At 34.7% G+C, this 9964-nt stretch overlaps 1 long non-coding RNA gene across 1 annotated transcript in view; it reads right to left on the bottom strand.

Moving 5' to 3' along the window:
- The window catches only part of LOC111088241, a 36108-nt gene that overhangs the window by 4556 nt on the left and 21588 nt on the right, over positions 1-9964 (bottom strand). Inside the window, exons 2-4 of the long non-coding RNA XR_002612832.1 lie at positions 7387-7444; positions 5029-5093; positions 29-183 (exon numbers count right to left, since the gene is read on the bottom strand). This is a non-coding gene — a long non-coding RNA (uncharacterized LOC111088241). The remainder of the gene's footprint in view (positions 1-28; positions 184-5028; positions 5094-7386; positions 7445-9964) is intronic.

The raw sequence follows: 9964 nt of genomic DNA, 5'->3' as shown, positions 1-9964 counted from the left end.
ATATGTCTAAGAAACCACCCTCGCTTACCTGTAAACGTGACTTTAGGTGCGTTGCCTTTCACGTTCCTTCCAGTCTAGGTTGTCTCTTGACCACCAAGTGACTTTATGACGTTATTGACCTGCCCGTTACTTGGAATAATGAAGCTGCCTCAACCGGACTTGCTTCATTGTGACTAGGCTTAACTAGGAGAAGTAACAACATATTTCAGGCTACTAGGACTCTTGGCATTCATATTTGTTCTGTACGCAAAAGAGCCTGACTGCGTTTGACAACTATGTTTTGTACATAATTAAAGGATTTCCAGTCCTGTATAAAAGTATAACAGTTTTATATTTTTGTGTGTTTGTGTTTTAACCTTATTTGTCTGTATTCATGTATAAAGTATTCATTGTAATTAAGCATTTGTTTTATTTTGTGTAACTTAATTATTGTCTACGTAAGTCATTTAACCTGCTGCCAAAAAACTCTCTAACATACTGACCAAATCCCGTTGACCTCCTGCTAGTGCGATCTTTCACGTTCGTGATTTTTCTTTGTATTTGTCACATAGGTATAAATCAAAAGTATTTAAAATCCGATTGTTTAATACATATTGAAGATAAAATGTTTATCAGATATAATACAGAACGGTATTGTAAACATGAAACAGCTAGATTATTAGTTGTTGTTGTTTTTTAAGTATGAATAACCCATTCTGTAATTACTGTTTTAATTGACCATAGTAAATCTTTGTGTGTGTAAGAACTGAATGCATTAATTGGAAAGTTTGTTTGTTTGTTTTGAATTTATACACAAAGCTACACAATGGGCTATCTGTGCTCTACCCACCACGGGTATCGAAACCCGATTTCTAGCATTGTAAGTCCGCAGACATACCGCTGTGCCACTGGGGGGCATTAATTAGAAAGAAAAATAGTAACTGCATTTAATGTTTTAAACTATGCTTGAGGTGAGGTAAAGAATTAAATAGCAATGTTAAGGTTTCAAGTTACATCTAAATCTCCCTCGTGTTGTTCTCACCTCTGCTGTCAGCAAGCATTGCAGATAGAAAATGAATTGATCCATATTTCAGCAAGGACATTTCCACAATGAATCCCTAGGCGTGCCAGTTGGATTTAATGTGGACTTCGTACAACTCATCCCAAGAGTGCATTCGCCCATATCTTATCGCTATTCAAATAGGAGATAAGCTCCACCCTCGGTCTAAGAGAATCGGGCAGCTTTAGGTTCTCACCCATTTAACAGTGGTGGTTCACATTAATCTTTCCTACTTTACATACCAATCTGGGCACGACTTATCAAGATTTTTTTTAATGTTCGACTCACAGACGTCGTAAAGAAAACAATATATTTTCACAGTAATACTTCTTTTTTTTTCTATTATTTAAATGTTTTGTAATTCTTCAAGAATTGCCTAGAATATTATAATATACGATTGGAACTTTTTATTTTACGAAAATATGTTACTTGAATAAATAGCAGAAATAAATCAGAATTGAAAAAAAACAAAAAACGACGTAATTCCTGGTTTCAAAGTCCACTCAAAGAATTAGTTTTGTTTGTTGTTGCCCGCGGGCTATCTGTGCTAGCCGTATACAATTTCGAAGTGATAGACTAGAGGGTTTGTTTGTTTTTTAAATTTTGAGCAAAGCTACACGATGGCTATCTGCGCTAGCCGTCCCCTAATTTAGTAGTGTAAGACTAGAAGGAAGGCAGCTAGTCATTACTAACCACTGCCAACTCTTGGGCTACTCTTTTACCAACGAATAGTGGGATTGACCGTCACATTATATCGTCCCCACGGCTGAAAGGGCGAGCATATTTGATGGGACGGGGATTCGAATCCACGACACTCAGATTGTGAGTCGAGGGCGCTAACCACTAGGCCATGCCGGGCCATTAGAGTAGAAGGAAGAATTAGTCAATACCACTCATCCTCAACCTATGGATTACTCTTTTACCAACGACAAGTGGGATTACCTGTCACATTGTAATTCTTTCACGGCTGAAAAGCCGTGCATGTTCGAGGTCGGGTTTCGATCCCAGACACCCAGATTGCGAGTCGATCGTTCTAACCGCCAGGCTTTACCAGTGATACACTGAGGGAAATAACAAAAATTAATATTTTATGGGCGTTTTGCAGGCCTAAATTTTGCAGAAAGTTACGCAAGGGCTGCGCATAGCCGTTCCTAATTTGGAACTGATAGACTAGAGCAGGGATTCTCAAACTGATCGATTAGAAGTAGACCGTCACTCTTATTATAACATTTTTATGGTGCTCCTGTGGCTCCAAAGTGTATAATGCTTTTTTTTTCTAAAAATGACCGTGAACTATAAACCCCCGGATTCTCGTTTCGAGCACACTAACCACTGAGGTATGTTCCGTTCCTGTAAGAGTCAGATTTAAATTTAAATTGGCTTGTGAATAATAGCTAAGCCTTGTTAAAAGTTCTCTTACTCTCAGTATTTAATTCGCAATGTGAAATAATTAGTTGTGATATACCAGATATCTTATTATAGTTTACTCCGTGTTTTTTCAGTTGTCTTGTCTGTGAGGTTAACATGGACAGTTTGCTATAAATTAAGGTTTCTATTCAATACTAAGTACTTTTGTTGTCTTTGTTTTGTAATTATTGGATATGATTTGTTTTGGTATATAATAAATAACCTCTCTATATAAACATCTATATCTGTCTAACAAGTGTTGTTTTTGACATACTATATTGTTAGGCCTAAAAAGATTGAAACATGGATAGTATGCGAAAAAATATTTGTAGATAACCCTTGTTAGTATGGGTTAGAAGCAAAGTACTTTTGTGTTTAAAGCGTTGTGTGGCTCAAAATATTCATTGCAAGTCTATGATGTACATATGTCTTTATTTACTTATGAATTTTATGCTAATATGCGTGAATTTAACGGGAAGTAGAATCAAAAGCAACGTTTTTGTGTTTTTAGAAATGTCATTATGGAATGACATCACCGACAGCATTTATATAGACCTAGAAACTACTTTTATATATCACAGGTTCGACTCCCCGTCATACCAAATATGCTCGCCCTTTCAGCCATGGGACGTTATAATGTGACGGTCAATCCCACTATTCGTTGATAAAAGAGTAGCCCAAGAGTTGGTGGCGGGTGGTGTGATTAGCTGCCTCCCCTCTAGTCTTACACTACTAAATTAGGGACGGCTAGCACAGATAGCCCTCGTGTAATTTTGCGCGAAATTCATAACAAACCAAAACAATCTGTCACAAGCGGACATTACTTAATTAAATAACGCTGGCGGCACTGGCAGATTTACAACACCATTTTACAACCGTTATATATTTCTGGTACTTACACCATTTTATGACAAGTTCCGAAGGGATAACAAATTTTAGCACCTGTAAAGCTAAATCGGCAATAGAATGCTTCGATGTAGCAAGCCAGATATCTTAATGTCGTAATAAAGAGCTGATTTGGGGGTTACGAAACAACTGAGTTAATCCAACGTTAAGCGAAATATTATTACTGTGTATGTTTTCTTTCTATATTTTTCGGTTAGTTGCATAGATTTAATGTTTCATAATCAAGCGAAGAAATGCGTGTAGTTTAACGAAACGTTAATTGCTACATTTTCTCTGTAACTCAACTTGTTTCTACACATAAACAGATGCAATAAGCGGATTTACGCGAAATGTCGCGTCCGGAAGTTAACATCAGAGTGAAATTATTGTGCTGTAAGTTGACACAAACACTGTGTTACTTCACAACAATATAACTTGTGTTCTCCAATCACAAATTTGTGTGCACAGTAACACTATTAATTACTGTAGCGATTTAACATACATTCAAGCCTTTTGTTCTAAATACATTGTTATGCTGTGAAGACCCATTTTTATCATGTTTATGTAGAATGTACGAATTTCAGTACAAAGAGAATGTACATCAATTAACACATTCGTGTTCTGTTTTATTAGCCCACAGTAACTGTGTTGTTTTTATAGCATTCAATAAAACCATTCACGCTAAAACATACGACGACAATATTGCATTTTAAATTACATTGTACTAACACTTTTTAAATTCAACACCATTGTACGTTTTACACTTTCATTTAGTCATGTATTAATGCACTCTCGGTGTGGCTGAAACACGGGTTTAAATACCCGTGGTGGGCAGAGCATAGATAGTCCATAGTGTTTAACAACAAACAAACTCACAGAATTGTTATACTTTTTAGAAAATGGGGGAAAAAGAGCGCTTTTCCAGGAACTGTGTTGAATTTACTTTCCGATTAATTCACTAACTGACTTTCAATTCTATTAGTTATGTATCTTAGATGTTTGAATATCCGGAATGTTGGATATTATGTTAAGCAACTGTATTTTTCTTGAAGTTGGAATAAATGCTAACTTCGCTATCCCATAACTAGTATAGAATATATCTTTGTTCGGGGAAATTCAAGTAATTTATTTCTTCGTGCAGGCATTCTGCATATAGTTAGCGTTATCTTTGTAAACCGGACGGAAAGGTCGTAAAATCTCGTTAATCTTTTATCTTAGATAAAGTTACATACTACAATGCCACTATCCATACTGACAGACTGCACCATATCACCATGCTTTGATAGAATAGACGCACGAAGCAAACATGTTTACTGTCTGGAATGCTTTATTTATTTGTTTAGGAAATTCAAGCAGGACCAGAAAAGAGGTGTACGAGCTAGTTGTTCCTAATGTTAATTTGATAGACTAGAGGGAAAGCAGTTAGTCAGCAGTATCCGATGCCAACCCTTGGGCTCTTCTAATCAAATACTTAGATTTGATAGTTATTATTATTACAATGCACTAAAGACCATAAAATGCCAAGTACTTTTTTGTTGCAAACAATCATACAAAATATATCTAAAACGCAATTTTCTAAGAAATAAATGTCAATCTCCTCTTCTTCTTCCTAAAAACAAGAGAACAAAATATCCACAGACACAAACAAAATGAACCAAGAACGAAACGAAGGGGAAGAAAGTCTTTCAAACACTTACTGTGATGATGAAGAGACTTCCTCCTCACTCTTCTTTTCCATGTCTCCTCACAGCTCTCCCTACTTCTTATGACGTCATCATTAGGAAAATAAAAAAAAGATTAAATTTTTACTCTCGTATACCTTAGAACCATTAAAAATCTAGCGCTACTAAATTCTATTTCATGAAGCGGGGTGAAGAGAAAGAAAAGTTTCTGACCGCTCTTGGGGAATGAAATATTCTCTAACCTAAATTACTACCACGATTGGATTGGATTGTTGCAAGGGAACGTAAACCATGGACCCTTAGCTTCACAGTTCAACACGCTAATCACTCACTCGGCCATGATCGGACCGTCTAGAAAACAGGCTACCCTTGCTTGAGCAATGATCTGTTTGAACATGGTTTACTATAGTTAGGGTGTAACTACGGACATGAGCTGTTTAGCTCTTAGATGGAATAGCCATCGTCGCAGTAATGTACGGAAATTACTCAAACAAGCAAGGTAGCCAGCACTGCACCCGCTGTGCCATGTTTGAAGTCTGTTGTACAGAACTGTGCTATAAGTCTGAAATCAAGACAGAGAAGCGAACTCAGTCAACTGCTCAAGAAGTTTGGTGATGTGTTTATTGGACCAGATGACAGATAAAGCAGGACAACAATCACACATAATCAAATAGACATAGATGATGCACGTCTGATAAAACAAACACTGTGCACGTTTCCATGGATGTTGTATATGTTTGCAGCACTGAAATAGAGTGGCTGTTGAATGACGGGATAATACAGCCATTGGAGAATAACTAGTCACTTTAGTAGTGATTTGCAGAAAGAAAGAAGACAGGCGAATATGGTAACACGCATTATTGTCTTTTATCTTCCATGCACAGATGAATATCTGGATGCACTGGAACGTAGCCATTGATTCATTCAACACACAAATTCGGGCTTATGTGTACTGACTAGTTGAACTGAATGATAAAGTAGGCCTAAATTCTGTGTAATGTTGTTTAGTCTGTGTAATTTGCCTGCCATTTACAAGAGGCTGGTGGAGCTTACACTTAGGAGACTGCAACAGTAGAGATGCCTTATATTTTGTGAATAACATACTAGTCCTTCAAATTCGATGACGAGGAACCCACTTTGAGACTAATAATGGTTGGAGACGGCTTGAATAGGTAATGAAGATAAAATTTAATATAAGTTTAACATAACAGCAAATGTACAACGTTTCGACAAGGTTTTGTCATCATATATCCCAGTGAGCAGGGATAACATGTCCACTGATACTGCAAAGCTTACAGTGAGTGTCTAAGGATTGGTCTCAGCCTAAGATTAAGTGAGAAGAATGAAGCTTTCTAGGTTTCACATTTATTATTGTGGGTTTATGGCTAAGATTGTAGAACCACTGTCTACAATGAAACTGGAGTGGTTTTGTTGCAGGTATAGGATGGCATTAAGCATTTAACCATGTATGTGAGTCATATGCTAACTGCTTCTGAATGATGATACTTTATGATAAAGAAAGTACTTCTTCTATCTGTAGTATCATCTGTTAGATATTACTGCAAAGACTTATGGTAAGGAATTCACCATTGGAGTAGACCATACACCACTGAAATGGTTGATGAACTTCAAAAATCTAGAAGGTATAACTACACATCCGATATTGATACTTGGTTAGATGTTTTCACTGTGAGAAGGATAAGATCAGGAGATGTAAGTAATAACACCTTTCGATCTAAATAGGGAAATATGACAGCACAACTTTTCAGGGAAATAAAGGATGTGACTTGGAATATTGAGATGATTCCTCAATGAGAGTAAAACACAGAGTTGCTCTATAATCCACACCACACCAGACAAAAAACATGATGGACCCATTGTTTTCACTGGTGTTGATGAAAGAATAAATATCTTGTTGTTATGGCACCTGGAATATGTGACTTTGAAAACGAAATAAACCATAGCATACCTCTACTTTTTTTCCAGTACATTTGATTTATAAATGTGTTCGTTTAGTATTAACGAACTATTTAAAAGCAACTCTCACAACTTTAAACAAATAACAACAAGAACAAAAATTATATATCACAGTATGGTGGTATTTCGAAACTTTGAAAACTATTCATTTTAATATAGTTTACTAATATTACATGTATTGTGTTTGGATTTATTTTCATACATTTAGAAGTTTATTTTATAAGTGATATATGTGAGTTCGATTAAAATAATATTAAAACAAAGACTTTGAAATTAGTTAATTAGGTCGTGTGAACATTAATATGCAAACAAGAAATAGAATGAAGTAATGGCTTTAATATGAATCTGATGAATTATTCTCGACATAAATTAATACAAATGCCATTTGACACTTACCACGATAGCACTTTGTTCTCTTTCATACATTTTTTGTGTCATGTTGACCAAGTAAAATCTGCAAAAATGTGACTTGTTATTAATCTTGCAATAATTAATTACATTATAAAAACCATTAATGTATTAGGATTACGACACATCGTTAATTACATACTTACACAGCTAATGCATGTACATATGAATAAAAAAATAACTGCACTATATGGATCCAAAACACACAAATCAATACTTAAAGTTCCACTTTGGCGGATAGAAAATACTGTAATTTATTCTACTGCTTCAATTTTGTGTGCATAAAATAGCGTATACAAATTAACACAAATATAAAAGATATACATGGCATTTACACACTTAAAAAGGAAAAGTTGTCTGAAGTTTAAAAGTACAAGAGTCGTTTTTAAAAAGAAATTCTTCCATTTCTCCAGCAAACATTTTTTGTTGAAAATGATATATTTATCCTTATGATTTTTGATAAGATCTATAATGCTGTTAACATTCAAATACAATATTTTGAATAAATTTACTTAGAGTAAGCCCAAAAACACAGATTCAGATTTGTGGAATATAAAGCTGATCTTATATTTATATATGCAATATTGATACCTCCCTGATCATTATTATGAAATTCCTTCCATATTTACTTTATTTATTTATCTAAACAATAAATAAGCGAAAGATTTTTCGAGCATGAAATATATATGCAAATATGATATAATTTCTGAGTTTATGGACTTGCTGGATATTTCAAAGGGATTAATTTATTTAAAAGTTTAAAATTAGAGAAAGAACTAAAATATTTTTTTCATATTATATGAATCCCCGAAGAGGGAACGCCAAAGTTGAATATACGAGGCAGTTGCACATAAGCAATATAATAAATAGTCAAGAGCCAAGTTAATACCACATGCTGGTAAACTGAATAACTGAAGCAATCATCGTCGTTATTCTTAAGTGATGTGTTCATATATATGCAAAGAATTAATATTTCAAAATGAAAATAAAAAAGGGAGAAACGAACGTTGGATTAAGTAGAATGTTATATTTAATAGAAACCTGGAAGAGAAAAAAAAACTACTGCTGTGCCCTTTAAAGCAAATGTATAAGACGGTTTTGTATGTAACGTTCATTAGTTTTTCTTGCTTTGCAACACATTTGTGAGCGAAGCGTTTTGGAACTGGAGAATATCATTTTCTTAAAAGATCCTTAGAAAGTTTAAAAAGGGGCAATGAGGAATTAACGAAATATACCAAGTCCGTATCAATGAATAAATTTTCACGCACAGGATTTAATTTCCTGTTTTATCTTCCCTCCATTCTCTAATGAAGCTTTTAAATTCCAAACGCTTAGAACAATGTTATTCATTACTACTCGGAACTCATAGTAAACACACATATATGTAAAGACCATTAGGGAATATCAATATTAATTAAATTCTAATTTATAGCTGTAATCACGACTGAAAGCAACAAAAACCGGTCTGTTTGTTCGTTAGCGGGAAAGTTTAATTAAATTCAACTATTTTCAGTTTATTCAGAAAGTTGACTCAAAAGCACTAGCACTATATAGAAATAAAATAAAAGATTGAATATTTTTCACCTGAATCGCAAAAGAAAAAGCATACACGCATTTTACTTTTGATGTATTAATGTTTGTGTTAATCTGTTATAATGATACCTATTTTTAATTCCGTAAACGAACCTTTGACCCGCCGACGAACTTTTATAAAGAATTTTTCAGTTTGCAAATTCTTATATCATTACGCTTAACTCAAATTGAGTTACTTCTGTAGTTCTTGAAGTGTTGCAAACAAAGAGTAATCAAAACAAACTTTACAGCAGCCTTAGGTAACAGTATTCTTTAAATAATAATTTGTTCATACATCTCGCCCACGTTTAGAATTATTCGTTTAACACACTTAACATCAGGTTACTGACTTGTTTGTTTTAATATCAATGTCTGAAAGAAAAATCTTTGTCTATTGAGTTTTAACTAGATTAAATAATTCCCCAGAACATTAAATCGTGAAATCCTTTATTTAAGCAATGGATATGTTTGTTTAAGAATTTTCGCGTAAAAATACACCGCGGCTATTTGCGCATAACTGTTCCTTCTTTCAAATGATTTGGTTTGGTTGTTGTTAAGCGCAAAGCTACACAGTGGGCTGTCTTTGCTTTGCCCACCACTAGGAATATCGAAACCCAATTTTTAGCGTCGTAAAGCTGCAGACTTACCGCTGAGTCACTCTGGGACTTTAAGTAATAGGTTTGAGGGAAACTAACTGTGCACCAGCATCCACCAGCAATTATTGGGCTACTCTAATCAAATGGCGGGTTTTAACCTTCACTGGTATAGAACACCAACGGAGTCTATTTGCCGTAACGAAATATGAATCATGACCCCGCCAGTCTGGCACTCTAACTCCTGAGCCACGCCCAGCTTTATGAATATTTTCATAAGTTGAAGTTCTAAACCAAGGTGTTTTTCAAATGTGCAAGGTACGTTTCCTGTCAGATATTTTTAGAATAATGAAAAAAGAAGAAACTGTTTACAGAAACTAAAATAAAATGAAACAGCGACA

Source organism: Limulus polyphemus, unplaced genomic scaffold, assembly GCF_000517525.1.
Source record: "Limulus polyphemus unplaced genomic scaffold, Limulus_polyphemus-2.1.2 Scaffold90, whole genome shotgun sequence".
Taxonomy (NCBI): Eukaryota; Metazoa; Arthropoda; class Merostomata; order Xiphosura; family Limulidae; genus Limulus; species Limulus polyphemus.
Note: the sequence above shows the minus strand (reverse complement) of the source record. Positions and strands in the feature narration are given on the sequence as shown.